Source organism: Bufo gargarizans, chromosome 1, assembly GCF_014858855.1.
Source record: "Bufo gargarizans isolate SCDJY-AF-19 chromosome 1, ASM1485885v1, whole genome shotgun sequence".
NCBI classification, from domain to species: Eukaryota; Metazoa; Chordata; class Amphibia; order Anura; family Bufonidae; genus Bufo; species Bufo gargarizans.
The window spans coordinates 310,680,180-310,701,944 of record NC_058080.1 but is presented as its reverse complement, the minus strand read 5'-3'; positions in this window follow the sequence as shown (position 1 = coordinate 310,701,944).

Here is a 21,765-nt window from a genome sequence, read left to right as displayed (position 1 = left end):
CTTGTTGGAGGTACTGAACACCACCAGTTTCATATGCACATTCACCGAACCCTTCTTAATTGGAAAAATTAAATATGATTTTTTTCAAATTCAAAACATAGGTATATACAGGTCCTTCTAAAAAAATTAGCATATTGTGATAAAGTTCATTATTTTCTGTAATGTACTGATAAACATTAGACTTTCATATATTTTAGATTCATTACACACCAACTGAAGTAGTTCAAGCCTTTTATTGTTTTAATATTGATGATTTTGGCATACAGCTCATGAAAACCCAAATTTCCTATCTAAAAAAATTAGCATATTTCATCCGACCAATAAAAGAAAAGTGTTTTTAATACAAAAAAAGTCAACCTTCAAATAATTATGTTCAGTTATGCACTCAATACTTGGTCGGGAATCCTTTTGCAGAAATCACTGCTTCAATGCGGCGTGGCATGGAGGCAATCAGCCTGTGGCACTGCTGAGGTGTTATGGAGGCCCAGGATGCTTCGATAGCGGCCTTAAGCTCATCCAGAGTGTTGGGTCTTGCGTCTCTCAACTTTCTCTTCCCAATATCCCACAGATTCTCTATAGGGTTCAGGTCAGGAGAGTTGGCAGGCCAATTGAGCACAGTAATACCATGGTCAGTAAACCATTTACCAGTGGTTTTGGCACTGTGAGCATGTGCCAGGTCGTGCTGAAAAATGAAATCTTCATCTCCATAAAGCTTTTCAGCAGATGGAAGCATGAAGTGCTCCAAAATCTCCTGATAGCTAGTTGCATTGACTCTGCCCTTGATAAAACACAGTGGACCAACACCAGCAGCTGACATGGCACCCCAGACCATCACTGACTGTGGGTACTTGACACAGGACTTCAGGCATTTTGGCATTTCCCTCTCCCCAGTCTTCCTCCAGACTCTGGCACCTTGATTTCCGAATGACATGCAACAGTCCAGTGCTGCTTCTCTGTAGCCCAGGTCAGGCGCTTCTGCCGCTGTTTCTGGTTCAAAAGTGGCTTGACCTGGGGAATGCAGCACCTGTAGCCCATTTCCTGCACACGCCTGTACACGGTGGCTCTGGATGTTTCTACTCCAGACTCAGTCCACTGTTTCCGCAGGTCCCCCAAGGTCTGGAATCGGTCCTTCTCCACAATCTTCCTCAGGGTCCGGTCACCTCTTCTCGTTGTGCAGCGTTTTCTGCCACACTTTTTCCTTCCCACAGACTTCCCACTGAGGTGCCTTGATACAGAACTCTGGGAACAGCCTATTCGTTCAGAAATTTATTTCTGTGTCTTACCCTCTTGCTTGAGGGTGTCAATGATGGCCTTCTGGACAGCAGTCAGGTCGGCAGTCTTACCCATGATTGCGGTTTTGAGTAATGAACCAGGCTGGGAGTTTTTAAAAGCCTCAGGAATCTTTTGCAGGTGTTTAGAGTTAATTAGTTGATTCAGATGATTAGGTTAATAGCTCGTTTAGAGAACCTTTTCATGATATGCTAATTTTTTTAGATAGGAATTTTGGGTTTTCATGAGCTGTATGCCAAAATCATCAATATTAAAACAATAAAAGGCTTGAACTACTTCAATTGGTGTGTAATGAATCTAAAATATATGAAAGTCTAATGTTTATCAGTACATTACAGAAAATAATTAACTTTATCACAATATGCTAAGTTTTTTAGAAGGACCTGTATTTATACATAGGTGCACAAAGTGAATAAAACCATTAAAGAACAAAACCATAAAGAACAAAGAACAAAACCATTAAAACATGATTTTCACACAGTCGGGTGTGTGTCTTGACCTCCAGGGCCGGATTGGGGATAAAAAGCAGCCCTGGAAAAAAAAAATCTATGTCAGCCCCATAAGTCACTGCGCCTAATATACTACTGCCCCCCCCCCTCTCCACTATCTAATACACTGATGATCCCCCTTCCCCTAATACACTGATGATCCCTCCTTTGCCTAATACACTGCTAACCCCCTTCCCCTAATACACTGCTAACCCCCCTCCAATACAATGCTGACCCCTTAAATACAATACACAATAGGTCCTCCAACCCCCTTAACTCTTACCTGTAGTACAACAGGTCAGCTTAGCTCAGTGATGCCGGTGTCTGTGTGCAGGAGGGACAGGATGCCGCCGCCGCCACCATGCTGTGCAGTCACTAGATCCGCCGCCGTGCAGCCGCCGGATATGACGTCATGTCGTCATATGCCGCTCACATCCGGCCGCTGGCGGAAGCAAAATAATTGCGCTCGCACGGCTCTTCTACTCACGTCTGAGTAACAGGAAATAAATATTTTCCTGTCTTGTGGCAGCCACCTATCAAAGCGGCCCCCCAGGGCCGGCAGCCGAACCCGCGAGACTGACTCACCGAACCCCTGGGGTTCGATCGAACCCAGGTTAAGAACCACTGGTGTATAGTGTTGCTGTTTTATATTACTGGAGTGTTTGTTACACCTTAATCGTTGCTGTTTTTTGTTTTTTTAAATAACATTTCTACCATTTTATAGATTAATATTGCTGTGTACACTGTAGTAGCCAAAATGGGAGAATCATGGATGGTCGATATGTCTCAAAGAGAATGTATGCCTCATTGAGATCATTTCCGGGAATCAGTACGCCAGTAACACTAGGTTACTGTGAGGTTATCATTAAATCAGATTTGGGTCTGTGTTTTAGGCATGACCAGAGACAATGGGTTGGACAAGTCACTTCCGTACCATCCAGGGGTTTTCTTAAAGGTGTGGTTAAAAAGGCTGGGGAGAGTGTAGACAGGCGATCTGAATGCTGAACAAGCTGAGAGGGGAACCTGATCTCTGAAAGATTGTAAAGAGTGTTGAGATGCTACTGTTTTGGTACCCTGCTTGGACTGAACTGAAAGTGTGTGACTTTGTGTTATCCAATATGTGTGGGCTGAAGAAAGATTTAAGGTAAAGCTTGCACATGTTTATTATTGTTTGCTGGAATAAAATGTGCCTGGGGTGAAGACTAAACTGACACCTCTGTATGTGTGTGTGTGTGTGTGTGAACAGTGAGTTAAAACACCAACAGCACATATTTACCCTCCTGGTGGGGGGTTGTCACAACCTCATCCTCCTTGTCCTCGTCCTCCTCCTGAGAGGCTGGGGGTGGTAAAGCAGGGTGGTGTTAGGCTCTGGCCTCCTCAGCCTCCATCAATTGACCCACTTCAGGTGGGGTAGAGGCATTCTGCTGCCCAAAGGGTCCAGGATGCTCCTCCTCCGACGGAGAGAGACCTCCATCACAGCCTTTTTGGAAGTCATGTGGTGGACATAAGGAACAGGAACATCTATAATGACACCATTTTCATAATTTATAAAAGCAAATATTAAAGCATCTGATCAGAATTCCACCGCTTCAGGTCAGACCATTTCTTAACGATGGCCAACCTATTGTGCTGGCCATCATGTTCCCTCCATAGCTCTTACCCAATTCTCCTCACTATCTGTCGCTTGTCAGCGTGGGAACGGGTGTTATCATAGCTCTTCTGCAACATGCGCTGTAGGATACATACATACTACAGACATAGTGGTATGATGTCAGATAAAGTTTTCCTAAATATTTGTGATCTCGAAAAAAAATTGTAATATTTTTCGGAATACATACAAATTTATATTTTATCATGTTTAAGTAGATATTAATGATTTGGAGCAATACGTATTGTTGTGAGTCACAACAATACGTATTGCCCCAAATCATGTATATCTACACAAACAAGATAAAATGTCAATTTGTATGTATTACAAAAAATATTACAAAAAATGTTCGAGATCATGAATATTTAGGATAACTTTAGCAGCATATAAATTTAAATAATAAGCATGTTATACTACTTTACAGTGCTATAAAGTTTAATTACTTACAATGATGATGACATCTAGCTCGGCATCTGTGTAATTGCCCCCGACCATTTTTTCTAGAATAATTTTTAGGATTGTTAATGTTAGAAAGGTCTGAAATTCTCTTCAATATTTGGTCCATTGGAGGGGTTTTGGTCCTGAGGTCTTGGGTGCCAGCTAGAAGGATGCATGCTGCGAGGTTGGTGAGAAAATTAGATCTAATTCTACAGGAAAAAACTGCTTTTGTGATTGTGGGTCCGGTGGCTCCTCGTGAAAGGGGGGGTACTGTAACTGGGAGCCGGCAACATGCTTCCTCCTTCCTGCGCTGCCGGCATTCTGCCTCTGTGCAGGAGCGAGGACGTGGCCGGCGTCCTCATCTCCATGGAGACAAGGGGGCAGGGAGGATCCGGCCACGCACGCCTCCTCAGCATGGCTGGCGTCCTCCTAGCTGATGTGTGAACTGAGAGCTCATCATGGTTTGGGCTGGACTTGGGTCACGTGACGCTGGCCACGTCACGTGACTCACTTGTTCCTGCTATTTAAACAGGTAGCCTGCTGGTCACAGGTTGCCTGTGATTGGTCTTTCAACCTCACTAGCATTTGCCTGCATGTGTGACTTTGTGAACTCGACATCGGCTTGAATTTGACTCTTGACCCTGTGTTACCCCTTTGTGCTGTGTGACCTTCTGACTCCTGACCTCGGCTTGTATTTGATGTTGATTTTGGTGTTTCCCCTGGTACTGAAGTAATCTCCTGGTTCTGACCTCAGCGAGTTTTGACCTTGGTATTGTGTTTTGCTTTGTATTTGGTTCTGTGTGTTCTGTCCTAGCTTATTTGTTTTCTCCACTTTTGTTCCTCCCTATAAGCCCCCGTATGTACTTAAGCTAGGGGCCGCCGCCCAATTGTACACCGTCAGTCAGGACGGACAGTGCAACTAGGTAGGGATAGTGGTGTGGGTGGAGCTTAGGGCTGCACTTATCCCTACTATTTGTGACACCATGACATTCAATTTCAAAACTCCTCTTAGACTTTTCTGCCTGTATGTATTTTCCTCCATCTATACAGCCTGTGTGAGCTGCCCTCCTTGGATCCTCTTCCCACATATCTGCTGTTTACAACCTTCTCCCCCACTCTACTGCTATCTCTAACACTGGGAGAAAACAGGGTGCCGAGAGAGCCATCAGAAACAATAATGTTAGATCCAGCAGCTACCATCCACTAAGTGAAGTAGTTAGACACACTCTGCAGAAATAAAATTTAGGAGATATTTATTGAAACTATATAGAACGTTTCTTAATTTGCCTTTAAGAAGCAAGTGAACTTGAACAATGACAAAATGCAATGGTGTCCAAAACCTTTAAAGATACTTTATTAAAACAGACTTACAAGTTCAAACTATAACAATTATAGATGCTGACACTTGCAAATATAGATGCAATAACACAATCCATTTCTTTTTCTCTACATTCCGTGGTAATGGACTAGGAGATCCACAAGTCTGTCAGTAAGTCTTAGTTTTCTTATGCAGCACAGTATTGTCTTAGTTGACATATTATTCTGCTGTCATTTAACTACTTTAATAACACGTTAAGGACCCAGGACAAGAATGCTTATTCTAAAGGGCTGGTACTTAGTGCCCCAGGACGAGCACTCTCGTACTGTGGTCCTTCCTCCCCCCAGCATGTGGTGCCGCGATCAGCAGCAGAGATCCGGCTGTTACTGAAAGCCGGATCCCTGCTGCATCCACCAGCATTGGTGATAATGCCGTTGCCGGTGGATTAACCCCTCATATGCGTCTGTCAGCGCTGACCACTGTATATGGGAGGTTTGCGCTCCCTCACCTCATCCATCTGGTCCCCGAGCTGGCTTTCCAGGACTCGATGGTTGCCATGGCAGCCCGAAACCATTTCCAGGCTTGGGGCCCGGCATGTACGGAGGCCTAAGAGGCCCAGCCCCCAAGCTGGGTCTCCTAGGCAACTGTTAGCGTCTTACAGTGTAAGACACTAACAGTTCAATACAGCACAATACAGATATATTGTGCTGCATTGAAACAGGGATCAGACCCTGTAATGTTGAAGTCCCAGAGTGGGACAAATAATAAAGTCAAAAAATGTAAAAAAAAAATAAAGTTTTACAAAAAAATAAAGCTTCCTTTTCCCAAAATAAAGTAAAAAATTTAAAAACTAGGGAAAAAAGAAAAGTAGACATATTAGGTATTACCGCGTCCGTATCAACAGGTTCTATAAAAATATCACATAACCTAACCACTCAGATGAACACCGTCAACATTTTTTAATACAAACTGTGCTAAAAAAGCAATTTTTTGGTCACCTTTGTAACCACGAGAATCTTTTTCTGGGGAACATACCGGGAACAGTAATACTAATGTTTGTGGACAACGAGTCATTTTCAGGTCATTGCCAAAGAAATCCTTTGTGCTTCAAGCACTATAATGTGAATTATGCGGCCTTATAATTGGACGGGGCAACAGATACAGGCAAAACAATTTCAATGTAATTTCCAAGATGAATCAGCGGTTCGAGAATATATGTCGCTCGTGCATATTTCGGGAAAGCATAGGATGCCGTGAATTTTTGAACGGCTACACATTGTTCGCTTTTCATTTATCACCGGAATAAAGAACCCGGCGGTCATTTCTCGCTAGTAAAAAGCGGAGATCTCAGAGCTGAATTCTAAACACTATTAACATGATTGTGTATTCAGTTCATGAAAACATTATTGAAATAAAAAATAGAAGGGAAGTTTTATATGATTTTCAATAAAAATGAATAATTGAATAATTATCCTACTAAAACTTAACTTTCATATCGGTATTAGTTAAAATAAGTCCCACAAAATGATTGTAGGTGACTGCATATGATAGATTAGGCTTATGCACAGATATATATAGAAAAATGCGGCACTGAATAAACAGATGAGAATACAATTTAGACTTTGTAGTCACCACTCACGGTTTGATGTACGATATTGTGGAGGTATTCTGTGCCAGGGCAAATGGACGTATTTGCGGCAGGATAGTCAGGTTGCATCCACGGTTGTTTCTTTATTCGCTGCAAATATAATCAAAAAAATCTTTGGTAACTGGCTCTCCTTGTACAGAGAGGGTAGGTTTGGGGGAGAGATATATCCCTAACCAACTATTTTAGCCCTGCCTGAAAGCGGAGAGGTCTCCCTCCTATATGCAGGAGAATCACCCCCTAAGGGAGCGACCCCACTTATCGGTGGCTAGCCCTGTTATTCTCACCCTGGAAAAAGTCTCCCAGTGCCTGCATAGCCAGATGTTGAATGTTAATCTCGACGCGTTTCCTCTAGTAAAAAATATTACCAGATTCATCAGGGGATGTCAAAAAAAGATAGAGGTAAAGATAAAAATATGGCTCAATGGCCGTTAGCGCGATCACTCTGTCTAGATGACCCAACTGAATAATGCAGTCCAGAGTAGTGTCTATGACTAGCGCCCTAATATACCCAGTTTAATTGCTCTAAATTAGTTCAGATAGATACCTCATGTGATGTCCTCGGCGTGTGTTCCACCATGTTGGTAACGGAACCGGAAGTACGTCATTTGACGCATGCGCCGACGTATACAGGTATTCGGTGCGGAACGCAATGCGGAAGTGGTGTGTCCGCTGTGGAACGCAAGAGTCAGTGCCAGGCAGGAAGAGTGGCGTACATGCGCCGGAAATGACTATGTAGGCCGTGGAACACATAGACATCATATCCATGCGTTCCAAACGGCTTCGGAGATACATCCAGAGTTGAGACGCATCATACTGCACCTGCGCCTACCGATCTAATCCACAATATATGCGATTGCCTAAGGACAGTTTATTAGTTAAATATGTAAAAAAGCAAAAAAAGAAAATGTCTTTTGTGTTTAAACTTCGGTCTCTCAAGTCCCATTTGAGATGTTACTAATTATGTTATATTTAAGATATGTTGAATGTGTTATTAGCAAACACAATAGGGATCTACCAACAGCCGGGTATATATAGTAAAGGGCTGCGAGGTTGGGGTAGTGGGAAACAGTGGAAAGTAAAAGAAGGGTCATGGTATTATATAAACATAATTAATGATTTGTTCCATCAAAGATAATAAATTCCACTTGTATATAGATATATAATTTTAGACCTATCCCGGTCTGATATAATATTCTTTTTGCTCGGTCCATATTTATTTGATGATATCGATTAATCAGAAGTAATTAGATACAACGGGCTTTATATGAAGCATCCAAAGGACAATACTTCATTAAGGCCTAGTGGGCTCACTGTTTTTAATCTGTGAGTCCACTCTGCCTCTTTTTGCAATATTTTTCTGTTTAAATCTCCTCCTCTCGGGGATGGACATATAACCTCAATGACACAGAACTTTAATGATTTGGTATTACCGTCATTAAAGCTCTGTATATGTCTGGAAAGGGTAGTATCTCTTTTGTGTCTAATGTCTCCTAAGCGGTCCCCAATCCTTCTCCTAAATTCCCGCTTAGTCTTGCCGACATACTGAAGTTTACATGTGCATGTACACAAATATACTACCCCTGTTGTTTTGCAGTTAGCAAAATCCATGATAGTATATGTTTTGTTGGTAGTATTACTTGTGAAAGTCTTAGTTTGACAGATATGTGGACAAGCTATACAGGATCCACATTTAAATTTACCTAGAGGTTTTCTGTCTAACCAGGTTCCAGATTTTTTAATTGGTGTATAATGACTATGAACAAATCTGTCACCCAGAGATCTCCCCCTTCTGTACGTTATAGCAGGACATACGGGAAGAATATCCTGAATATCCAGGTCCAGCAAGAGCATATCACAGTATTTTTGGAAGATGTCTCTAACCTCTCTGTTACAAGTGTCAAATGTCCCTATTATGCAGAAGATGGGGTCCATTTCTGATTTCATAATTTTTGGAGACAGTTGGTCAATTCTCTCTGTATTTAGGGCTGACCTAAAAGCTTTTTGTAAAGGGTGGTCTGGGTACCCTCTTTGATTAAACCTGGTCTTGAGGTCTCTAGCTTGATTATAAAAATCCTTCTTTGTGGTACAATTTCTGCGGATTCAAAGGTATTGTAATATCTAGCGATGAGATCAAATTCATGTTAATGCCTCACCCGCAGACCGCCACCTTTTATACCAAACCAAAATCTATATCGATAAAATTCTGAGGAGTTATGTCACAGCACTTCCATCATATATTAGAGACACCTCTGATCTATTAACTAAGATTGACGGTCTACAACTTGAAGACGGTATCCTTATAGCCTCTATAGATATAGAAGCACTCTACAGTAATATCCCTCATGACAAGGGATTATGTGCTGTGAATAATTTTTTAAAAAGTCGGGGAACTCAGTTTATCGCACATAGCCAATTTGTTCTTAAACTCATGGATTTTATCCTAAGACATAATTACTTCCTTTTTAATTCCAAGTTCTTCCACCAGCTCAGGGGCACAGCAATGGGGAGCGCTTGTGCCCCCACTTATGCTAATTTCTTCCCGGGCTGGTGGGAGGATACTCTGGTATTTACAGATGAGAGTCCGTGGACGTCGAGGATAGTCTTCTGGGGCCGCTATATCAATGATATACTGATATTCTGGAGCGGCTCCAGAAGACTGTTCTCTGACTTTTTGGCTGACCTAAATGAGATAAGCATGCATTTCACATCAGAGGTGTATGAACAAGGTCTGGCCTTTTTAGATTTTTACATTACCTTGAATAATGGTACAATCACTACAAAAACCAATAGAAAGCCAACAGCCTCTAATAATCTGTTAAGGTGGGAAAGTTATCATATTTGTGTACATGCACATGTAAACTTCAGTATGTCGGCAAGACTAAGCGGGAATTTAGGAGAAGGATTGGGGACCGCTTAGGAGACATTAGACACAAAAGAGATACTACCCTTTCCAGACATATACAGAGCTTTCATGACGGTAATACCAAATCATTAAAGTTCTGTGTCATTGAGGTTATATGTCCATCCCCGAGAGGAGGAGATTTAAACAGAAAAATATTGCAAAAAGAGGCAGAGTGGACTCACAGATTAAAAACAGTGAGCCCACTAGGCCTTAATGAAGTATTGTCCTTTGGATGCTTCATATAAAGCCCGTTGTATCTAATTACTTCTGATTAATCGATATCATAAAATAAATATGGACCGAGCAAAAAGAATATTATATCAGACCGGGATAGGTCTAAAATTATATATCTATATACAAGTGGAATTTATTATCTTTGATGGAACAAATCATTAATTATGTTTATATAATACCATGACCCTTCTTTTACTTTCCACTGTTTCCCACTACCCCAACCTCCAATCCCTTTACTATATATACCCGGCTGTTGGTAGATCCCTATTGTGTTTGCTAATAACACATTCAACATATCTTAAATATAACATAATTAGTAACATCTCAAATGGACTTGAGAGACCGAAGTTTAAACCCAAAAGACATTTTCTTTTTTTCTTTTTTACATATTTAACTAATAAACTGTCCTTAGGCAATCGCATATATTGTGGATTAGATCAATGGCGCAGGCGCAGTATGATGCGTCTCAACTCTGGATGTATCTCCAAAGCCGTTTGGAACGCATGGATATGATGTCTATGCGTTCCACGGCCTACATAGTCATTTCCGGCGCATGTACGCCACTCTTCCTGCCTGGCACTGACTCTTGCGTTTCACAGCGGACACACCACTTCCGCATTGCGTTCCACACCGAATACCAGTATACGTCGGTGCATGTGCCAAATGACGTACTTCCGGTTCCGTTACCAACATGGTGGAACGCACGTCGAGGACATCACATGAGGTATCCATCTGAACTAATTTACAGCAATTAAACTGGGTATATTAGGGCGCTAGTCATAGACACTACTCTGGACTGCATTATTCAGTTGGGTCATCTAGACAGAGTGATCGCGCTAACGGCCATTGAGCCATATTTTTATCTTTACCTCTATCTTTTTTTGACATCCCCTGATGAATCTGGTAATATTTTTTACTAGAGGAAATGCGTCGGGATTAGCATTCAGCATCTGGCTATGCAGGCACTGAGAGACTTTTTCCAGGGTGAGAATAACAGGGCTAGCCACCGATAAGTGGGGTCGCTCCCTTAGGGGGTGATTCTCCTGCATATAGGAGGGAGACCTCTCCGCTTTCAGGCAGGGCTAAAATAGTTGGTTAGGGATATATCTCTCCCCCAAACCTACCCTCTCTGTACAAGGAGAGCCAGTTACCAAAGATTTTTTTGATTATATTTGCAGCGAATAAAGAAACAACCGTGGATGCAACCTGACTATCCTGCCGCAAATACGTCCATTTGCCCTGGCACAGAATACCTCCACAATATCGTACATCAAACCGTGAGTGGTGACTACAAAGTCTAAATTGTATTCTCATCTGTTTATTCAGTGCCGCATTTTTCTATATATATCTGTGCATAAGCCTAATCTATCATATGCAGTAATCTACAATCATTTTGTGGGACTTATTTTAACTAATACCGATATAAAAGTTAAGTTTTAGTAGGATAATTATTCAGTGATATACAGTTGATATATACCTACAATATACCTATTCTATTTCTACTGTGAATTAAAAATGAATAATTACGAAATTACACGTGTTATTAAAACCGACTTTCACGCCCGTCGCATATTTAAAGGTGTATTTCCGTGCGATTTATTACCTAAAAATAAAATCATCGACTGCCCGGCGGCCTACATTGTAAATACGGACAATTAGTATAAACGGGGACGACACTAGATTTTAATTATATTACAGCCTGACGACATATCTATATTTGTTGATAGTTCTGGATTATCACCATCGAGTGAGCTATTTCCTGCTGAATTTATACAAATTTTATACAAAAATGTTAAGACTATAAGGTATCAAAACAGACAAATCCAGGACGTCGTTAGTTCAGTCTGCGGACATTACTGCATCTATATTTTACATTGTATAGCTAAAGAAATACATTTTGAAAGTGTATTAAAAATGTTTACGAATGATTTTAGAAAAAAAATTATCGTGTTGTGCGCTCCTTTGTAGCGAAGCGCATGAAACAATTATGTATACGCTGTTGTAATTACATACAAACTTGTCGGTCCCTAAGTGGTTGATAAAAATGTAAGTTGACATGTAAATACAGAAAAATTTATAAAACTTTTTTAAATGATTTAAATTTTGTCATCCTTGATTTTTTTATCGTTGCTATTATAATTAAAAGACGCCCAGCCGTGTAGTATACGTCTTTTGGACATACCCGGGCATGCCAATATATAAAAGTCATATCAAAATGATATCAAAGTGATATCAAATCACAAAATGATATCAAAGTGGTATAAAACTGTATCAAAATGTTATAAATTGGATATAAAGTGTTAATAAAAGTTTATCATTTGATAAGGACTTATAAAGTGATATGTAAAGCTTATTATTTGATATAACATTTATATTAAGCCATTTTTATTACCATTAGCATATGCAATAGGTGTTGGTAGTGATACAGCCAATCACAATCATTTTGTTTCCTGAAAAAAGATGATATAAAAATATGGATAGATTCTGCATAGTGTTTGCCGCATCTGTTGCAGTGATACCAAAAGTTTTATGTTAACTCTGCTATAAACAGATCCCGAAAAAATTAACAAATCTCAGGTTGTCACAGCTGTGACCTGAAACTCATGTGTGGGATCTTGTAGGAAATAAAAAGTTTGATGTTAGAATGTATGGACCATGAATTTCAGGTAACAGCTGTCGTCCTGTGCTATGATCATAACCCACAGTTTCAATCTAATGTACGCTTGTGGTCCTGTGGGAAAATGTATTTAGCAACAAGAGGTGTCGGTATGCTTCCTGCAGGATGTACAGTGCATGATAAATGGTTGTATAGTTGTCACGACCCTTGGTCATGGTTGTGACTCCTTGGGAGCCGCATGCAGTTACCCGCGGTTTTGGTGTTGTGTCAACCGCAGCTGGGGGCACTTAGTGGTTTGCCTCAGGTGCGGTTGCCGCGGATAACAGGCATGCGTGCGGTTGCCCTTGGCAACGTGTTTTATGTGCACTCCCTTTGTCTGTTTGTGGTGCACTAGGTCATGTGTTGTATGCACGGAGACACCTTCCTTCACCTGCGGTTGTCCGCGGCAACGTCTGTTGCTGTGTGCATGTGGTGGCAGGGTCTCGGCCTGCTGGCTGTTCCCCAGAACATGGTTGCCACGCATGCCGTTGCTGGCGGTAACAGGTGAGTGTGTTGGTGTGTGTTATGTATTGTGTGTATTTCCCCTTTTAGTTGGTGTTTTCCCTTTCCTGTGGCGCTGGAAGGGTTAATTCTCTTCCCAGTGTGTGTGATGTCACTGGGTGTGTTCTGACCGGTGGGTGTGGCCACTTAGGCCTATAAAGCCTCGTTCTCTGGCTTGGCTCAGTAGGTTGCTTTCAGCCAGGCATGGCTGGAGCAGCCTCCTGTATATTACCATCTACCAGTGGGGGCCTCCCTTCTGGTCATAAATCTTTGTTACACGGTGTTATCTAGGTGTGTGTGGGGTTTTGTGTTATTGCAGCTTATGGTCCGGGTCCCTGTGTGATGTCTGTGTGTGCTGTCATTGTTGGTGTCCTGAACAAACAGCACCTGCACATGGGTTCCTGGTTGTGTTGTTCTGTGGCAGGTGAGTGTTGTGTTGATTGCGTTTGCCTGTCACTGCCATAAGGTGTTTTCTGTTTCCCCTTGTTGCTTGGCCATTGAGACTCCTGCTCCTCCGTGCCAAGGAGGAGGAGGTCGTCTCACCCAGCTCCTAGGTCAGGGATCTGCGGAGGGTCAGCAGGGATCCGAGGTTCCTGAGTATGGGCCCTCCTACCATCAAGGTCGGCCCATGCAGGTAGGAGACAGGGTCAGAGTTAGGGACGCAACAGGAGGTGACCTGCTCCCTAATTCTGTGTTGTTTGGCCAAGTGGTAACCCTACCATCTCCTGGCACCGCACGGCTGGGGGTTTCCCCCACCTCCAGCCGTGACAATAGTTGACAGAATGTACTCATGACAGCTGCGCTTCTTGAGTTAAAATGAACTACCAAGTAGTATAGCAGGAATGTAGCATTTCAGGGTTTTAACTCAAATTTAGTGTGTTGACTCAGTTGTCCAGTGTGGTGGGAGTTAAATTACACTCATATATAAGAGCCACACACACACACAATGGAGGTAAATTTAACTTACTTTTCATAGAAATACATACACTGTAAACTGTATATGAAAGGCTGCAGTTATAAGAGCGCTTTTAATTTACATGGTATATTATTATAATTAAATTAATCAAACTTTTCAAAATGATTTAAATATTGGCATTGTAGCTTTTTTATCAATGCTATTATAATTAAAAGACGCCTGGCCGTGTAGTATACGTCTTTTGGACATACCCGGGGCATGCCAATATATAAAAGTCATATCAAAATGATATCACAGTGATATCAAATCACAAAATGATATAAAAGTGGTATAAAACCGTATCAAAATGTTATAAATGGGATATAAAGTGTTAATAGAAACGTATCATTTGATAAGGACTTATAAAGTGATATGAAAAGCTTATTATTTGATATAAAATTTATATTAAGACATATAAAATGATATGAAAATCATATCAAAGTGGGAGGTATTTAGGCGTGGTTTGGGACGGCAAGGGGAGAGAAATGGGCGGATCTGGGTGGGGTTAGGGCGTTTCTGGGAGGGGTTATGGTGTGAAAAGGGGCGGGGCACCTGTCACTTTGAGTTTGACAAGACATGTCCTACTATACTACTACAGTGGGAAAATAATGTCTGTTTTTAACAGACCTTTTTTTCACTGATGTATTTCTGAGAAGCGGACATTAAAAATTAACCCATTTTATTGTATGGGGCCAGTCGTTCAGTGAAAAACAGACAAGATAGAACATGTTCTATTAGTTGACATCCATTATTCACTGGCCGTCTTAAATCGGACGTGTCATGGCTTTTAAAAAAACGTGTGAATGTAGACTAACACTGCACGTTACCCTGAACACACCATCCCCACAGCATTATGCTGTGGGGATTCTTTTCTTCAGCATGGACAGGGAAGCTGGTCAGAGTTGATGAGAAGATGGATGGCGCAAAATACAGGGAAATTCTAGAGGAAAACCTGGTCGAAGCTGCTAAAGACTTGAGACTGGGGTGGAGGTTCACCTTCTAGCAGGACAATGACCTTAAACATACAGCCAGAGCTACTGGTGCTCAAAAACTCTCTCCATCTAATCTGTCTGGGCTTGAGATACTGTATTTTGCAAAGAAGAATAGGCAAAAATGTCAGTCTTTATATGTGCAAAGCTGGTGGAGACATACCCCAGAAGACTTTTATCTGTATTTGCAGAGAAAGGTGGTCCTACAAAGTATTGACTTGGGCTGAAAATAAATGCACGCCACACTTTCCAGATTATTATTTATAATTTTTTTTAAAACAATGTATAATTTTCTTCTCACACATACTGCTACTTTGTGTTGGTCTATCACATAAAATGCCAATAATATACATTTAAGTTTGGCAAAAATATATTTTAAAAATAAATAAAATACAAATATAAGGAAAAAAAGGAAAATGTGCAAAATAAAAAAATCTGTGTGCCCCCAAAGGTCTTTTGGTAGCATAAATATATTTAAAAAAATAAGGCTACTTTCTGTTTGTGAGATCCGTCATGGGCTCTCACAGGCGGTCCAAAATGGATCAGTTTTGTCCTAATGCATTCTGAATGGAAAAGTATCCACTCAGAATGCATCAGTTTGCCTCTGTTCAGTCACCACTCCGCTTTGGAGGCGGACACCAAAACGCTGCCTGCAGTGTTTTGCTGTCCGTCCTGGGATGCGGAGCGAGACGGACAGACAATGTAAGTCAACGGGGACGGATCCATTTTCTCTGACACAATATAAAAAGGATCCATCCCCCATTGACTTTCAAAGAAGCTCATGACGGATCCGTCTTGGCTATATAAGACATAATACAACCGGAAAATAAAATGCACCAACCAAAACCATAACAATTATCACCCCATTCATGTGAAACTATACATATTGTATAATGAAATGATCCAAAACATAAAGTGAACTAATTATAATAGTTTGAAATTTAAATAATGAGCTATAGTTTGAATAAAAATGACTTTTTAAAAACAAAATGTACAGTTTGTCCCTAATAAAACAAAAAAAATACACTGAGCAAAAATCTAAATGCAACACTTTTGGTTTTGCTCCTATTTTGCATGAGCTGAACTCGAAGATCTGAAACTTTTTATACGTACACAAAAGACCCATTACATAATCCATCCCACATCACAGGTGTGGCATATCAAGGTGCTGATTAGACAGCATGAATATTGCACAGGTGTGCCTTAGACTGCCCACAATAAAAGGGCACTCTGAAATGTGCACAGTTTTGCCTTACTGGGGGGGGGGGGGGGGGGGGAGGCAGAAAATCTGTAAGTATCTGGTGTGGCCACCATTTGCCTTACGCAGTACAACACATCTCCGTCACATAAAGTTGATCAGGTTGTTGATAGCTGTGCGAAGTTGCTGGAACACGCTGTCATATATGCCAATCCAGAGCATCCCAAACATGCTCAATGGGTGACATGTCCAGTGAGTATGCTGGCCATGCAAGAACTGGGATGTTTTCAGATTCCAGGAATTGTGTACAGATCCTTGGAATATGGGGCCGTGCATTATCGTGCTGCAACATGAGTTGATGGTCGTGAATGAATGGCACAACAATGGGCTCTCGTCACGGTATCTCTGTGCATTAAAAATGCCATCAATATAATGCACCTGTGTTCGTTGTCCATAAAATACGCCTGCCCATACCATAACCCCACCGCAACCATGGGCCACTCGATCCACAATGTTGACATATGCAAACCGCTTACCCACACGATGCCACACACTCTGTCTGCCACCTGCTCTGAACAATGAAAACCGGGACTCATCCGCCATCGAATGTGAGCATTTGCCCACTTAATTAGGTTACGACTATGAACTGCAGTCACGTCCAGACCCGGTGAGGACGACGAGCATGCAGATGAGCTTCCTTGAGACGGTTTCTGACAGTTTGCGCAGAAATTCTTTGGTTGTGCAAACTGATTGCTGCTGCAGCTGTCCGGGTGGCTGGTCTCAGACATGGTCATGGAGGTGAACATGGATGTGGAGGTCCTGGGCTGGTGTGGTTACACGTGGTCTGCGGTTGTGAGGTCGGTTGGATGTACTGCCAAATTCTCTGAAACTCCTTTGGAGACTGCTTATGGTAGAGAAATGAACATTCATTGCAAAGGGAACAGCTCTGGTAGACATTCCTGCAGTCAGCATGCCAATTGCACGCTCCCTCAAACGTTGCGACATCTGTGGCATTGTGCTGTGTGATCAAACTGCACATTTCAGAGTGGTCTTTTCTTGTGGGCAGTCTAAGGCACACCTGTGCAATATTCATGCTGTCTAATCAGCACCGTGATAGGCCACACCTGTGAGGTGGGATGGATTATCTCGGTAAAGGAGAAGTGCTCACTAACACAGATTTAGACAGATCTGTGAACAATATACTGTGAACAAGAGTAATGGGTCTTTTGTGTATGTAGAAAAAGTTTCAGATCTTTGAGTTCAGCTAATGCAAAATGGGAGCAAAATCGAAAGAGTTGCGTTTATATTTGTGCTCAGTGTATATATTAAAAAGCCCTGTGTTATGTAATAAAAAGCTGCAAACGTTCTTTTGGTTGTCCCAAAAAAATAATAATTTACAAGCGTTTGAACCATGTGCGGCCCCTTAAAATAGTGTGATGTGACAATGCGGCCCCCAGAACTAAAAAGTCTGTGCGCCCCTGTGCTAGAGGCTCCTTTTTGTGAAAAGTCCTTTTCCTAAATGATTTTCATGGCAATTGATTTTGCTGAAACATTATTTCATTATTTTGGTTAACTAGTAAAGGGGCTCTTCCAGGATTACTTTGGTTATTAATAATTAATGCAGAAGATCTAAGTTGATTATTTGTCTCAAAGAGAACCTGTCTAAATTTCTCAAATGCCTATCTTAGCAAATGTATTCATCATGAAATGAAATAACAATGCTGGAACATATTTTCTTAGAACTCTTGTACCTGGAAAGGTATGAATAAATTGACTGGGTGTTAGCAGTGGGAATTGTAACCCTGCACATGCTGACACTGTCTAGTAGTGCTGACAGTGCCAGACTATGTAGGGATGTACTCATTTGACATTAGGAATGGTAACGCTCAGTTGTAAATATATCTTCAAATATTGCTTAGGGTTAACAGAAAAATTAGACAGTTCAGAGTTCTAAGAAAAAAAAAAAGCCCCAGATTTGTTATTGCATAGGGATTAGAATTTGTAATCACTAAGACAAGTGAGTAGGATGACGAGCTCTCTTTATCTGACACATAGGACTTTTGGTAAGCCTACCCCATTCTCTTAATCCACCTCACAAAAAAAAAAAAAAAAAAAATGCCAAAGATAATTTGTTATATCCATAATAAATAAGTATAACTGATTTTTTTAGATAGATTTCTTTACTAAGATGTATCTGGAGAGCAGAGATGCTAATAACGAGTTATATTATTTTAGCTCATTAGCTATTGAAAGTACAAATGTATCAAAGGGCATTTTAAAAACTGGAGGTATTTATGTGATGGTGTCTTATTAGATGATTTACTCTATGATTCATAAGTAATGCATCACTAATGCAACCATCCAAAAGCTATTTTTAATCTACCTTCTTGAAAAAGACTTTCTTTCATTCCTGTTGGTTGAATAAATTATATGAACTTCTGCACAATTTAAAAGTTTTGCAAGATATATTCTATGAATTATGGATGGTAAACACAAATTCCAGGTGTTATGTTCTTTGAAGGCTATTAATCATGGAATACTGTAAAGTTCAGACAGGAAGAAACATGCATTTACATAAAGTGGAAAGATTTCTTTCTGTGATTGTCCACATGTTTTAGGAAGAAACGTCACACCACAAGAATACATAGAGGGATTTTAGCCCATTTTTTTTTAAATGTCAGATATCTATGACAATATTTCAAATACATGGATGAAATGCTAGCACTACTAAAGATCCCAGGTGAATCTTTACAGCTTTATTTAATGATCCATAACACGTACGTTCATTCCTATAAAAGCGGCTTACGCGTTTCAATCAATAACAGATCTTAATCATAGCATATGTGAAATGCCAGCACTACTTGAGATCCCAGATAACTCTTTCCAGCTTCATATAATGATCCATACATAACATGTACATTCAATCCCACAAAAGCTGGTTACACATTTCGATCAATAACAGATCTTTAAGGGGTTGTCTCACTTCAGCAGATGGCATTTATCATGTAGTGAAAGTTAATACAAGACAGTTACTAATGTATTGTTATCATCTATATTGCTTACTTTTCTGGCTTGATTAATTTTTCCATAGAATTACTTTTTTCCAGGGGTTACTGCCACAGCTGCAGCGCACATACAAGGTGGCCAGGATGAGAGCTGCTGCATGTGTGTAAATGTTCCTGCGGTCCCGGCCACCAGGGAAGCTGGTGTGTTTTCCTATTGTGTCCAAGCATGGCCACCACTGCTGGATTCAAGGGGGGTTATAACCATGGAAACAAGCTGTATATAATGAGATGGAAAAATTAATCAAGCCACCAAAGGAGGCAATATGGACAATCACAATACATTAGCAAGTTCTTTGTATTAACTTTCTCTACATGATTGTATACCATTTTATAGATGTATAGATATTTTAAAACTGCTGAAATGTTACTACCAGTGGCGTACCGCCAATAGAGGCAGGGTACGCCACTGCTATGGGGCCCGCGGCACCAGGGGGGCCCGGAGCACTCGGAAGGCCCGCCCCCTGCAACTGCGCTCACTGCAGGCTCAGAGGCGGTCTGCCCACTTATAATTGCCTCCCAGCGCTGCCGATAATACACGCCCCCCCCCCCTCTGTCTGACTTCTCATCGACTGTGCGCTCCCTAGGACCCAGCCGCGCTCCCTCGGCTCGTGCGTCAGCTGCGCCTGCACTGCTTCACATACTGGGCCAATCAGCATTAGCAGTGTGCAAAGATCCTGCTGCTGATTGGCCCAGCCAGTGCAGGCAGCAGGCGCGCACCCAGCATGGAAGAACTTTAGAGTGAGTTGTGCTGCCCGCCCGCCAGCCTCGCCAGTGCCACCCAAAAACGTTATCTCACAGCCAGTCCGGACCTGTGCCACACAGTAGGCGTAAAAACACCAAGTTGGAGCTCACCTCAACATACACCACCGAGGAGCACGGACACAGAACCGGAACCAAGGCTGAGAAATAGCGAAAAAAAGTAGATTGTCCAGCTTCACCTCGCAGTGCGTATTTTATTAGGAAACGTGCTTAAAAGCACGTTTCCTAATAAAATACGCACTGCGAGGTGAAGCTGGACAATCTACTTTTTTTGTGCCACACAGTAGGACTGCCCCAGCCACTATCTTTACAACCGGGATCATTAATGAAAAAAATGTCTGTACTAATAACAGTCTCTCTTAGCACTGGCGTAACTAGAAATGACTGGGCAGTGGGCCCCACAGGAAATATTTGAATGGGCCCCCAGAAAATTTTTGAATGGGCCCCCCCAGCTGTTTGGCACCACTGACCGGCAGAGACACTTGACTTCTTCCCTAATACAGTCCAAAATCCAATTATCGTCCAAAAGACAAGTAATGGAAATATACACTCACCTAAAGAATTATTAGGAACACCATACTAATACGGTGTTGGACACCCTTTTGCCTTCAGAACTGCCTTAATTCTACGTGGCATTGATTCAACAAGGTGCTGATAGCATTCTTTAGAAATGTTGGCCCATATTGATAGGATAGCATCTTGCAGTTGATGGAGATTTGAGGGATGCACATCCAGGGCACGAAGCTCCCGTTCCACCACATCCCAAAGATGCTCTATTGGGTTGAGATCTGTTGACTGTGGGGGCCATTTTAGTACAGTGAACTCATTGTCATGTTCAAGAAACCAATTTGAAATGATTCGAGCTTTGTGACGTGCATTATCCTGCTGGAAGTAGCCATCAGAGGATGGATACATGGTGGTCATGAAGGGATGGACATGGTCAGAAACAATGCTCAGGTAGCCCGTAGCATTTAAACAATGGCTAATTGGCACTAAGGGGCCTAAAGTGTGCTCAGAAAACATCCCCCACACCATTACACCACCACCACCAGCCTGCAAAGTGGTAACAAGGCATGATGGATACATGTTCTTATTCTGTTTACGCCAAATTCGAACTCTACCATTTGAATGTCTCAACAGAAATCGAGACTCATCAGACCAGGCAACATTTTTCCAGTCTTCAACAGTCCAATTTTGGTGAGCTCGTGCAAATTGTAGCCTCTTTTTCCTATTTGTAGTGGAGATGAGTGGTACCCGGTGGGGTCTTCTGCTGTTGTAGCCCATCTGCCTCAAGGTTGTGCGTGTTGTGGCTTCACAAATGCTTTGCTGCATATCTCGGATGTAACGAGTGGTTATTTCAGTCAACGTTGCTCTTCTATCAGCTTGAATCAGTCGGCCCATTCTCCTCTGACCTCTAGCATCAACAAGGCATTTTAGCCCACAGGACTGCCGCATACTGGATGTTTTTCCCTTTTCACACCATTCTTTGTAAACCCTAGAAATGGTTGTGCGTGAAAATTCCAGTAACTGAGCAGATTGTGAAATATTCAGACCGGCCCATCTGGCACCAACAACCATGCCACGCTCAAAATTGCTTAAATCACCTTTCTTTCCCATTCTGACATTCAGTTTGGAGTTCAGGAGATTGTCTTGACCAGGACCACAACCCTAAATGC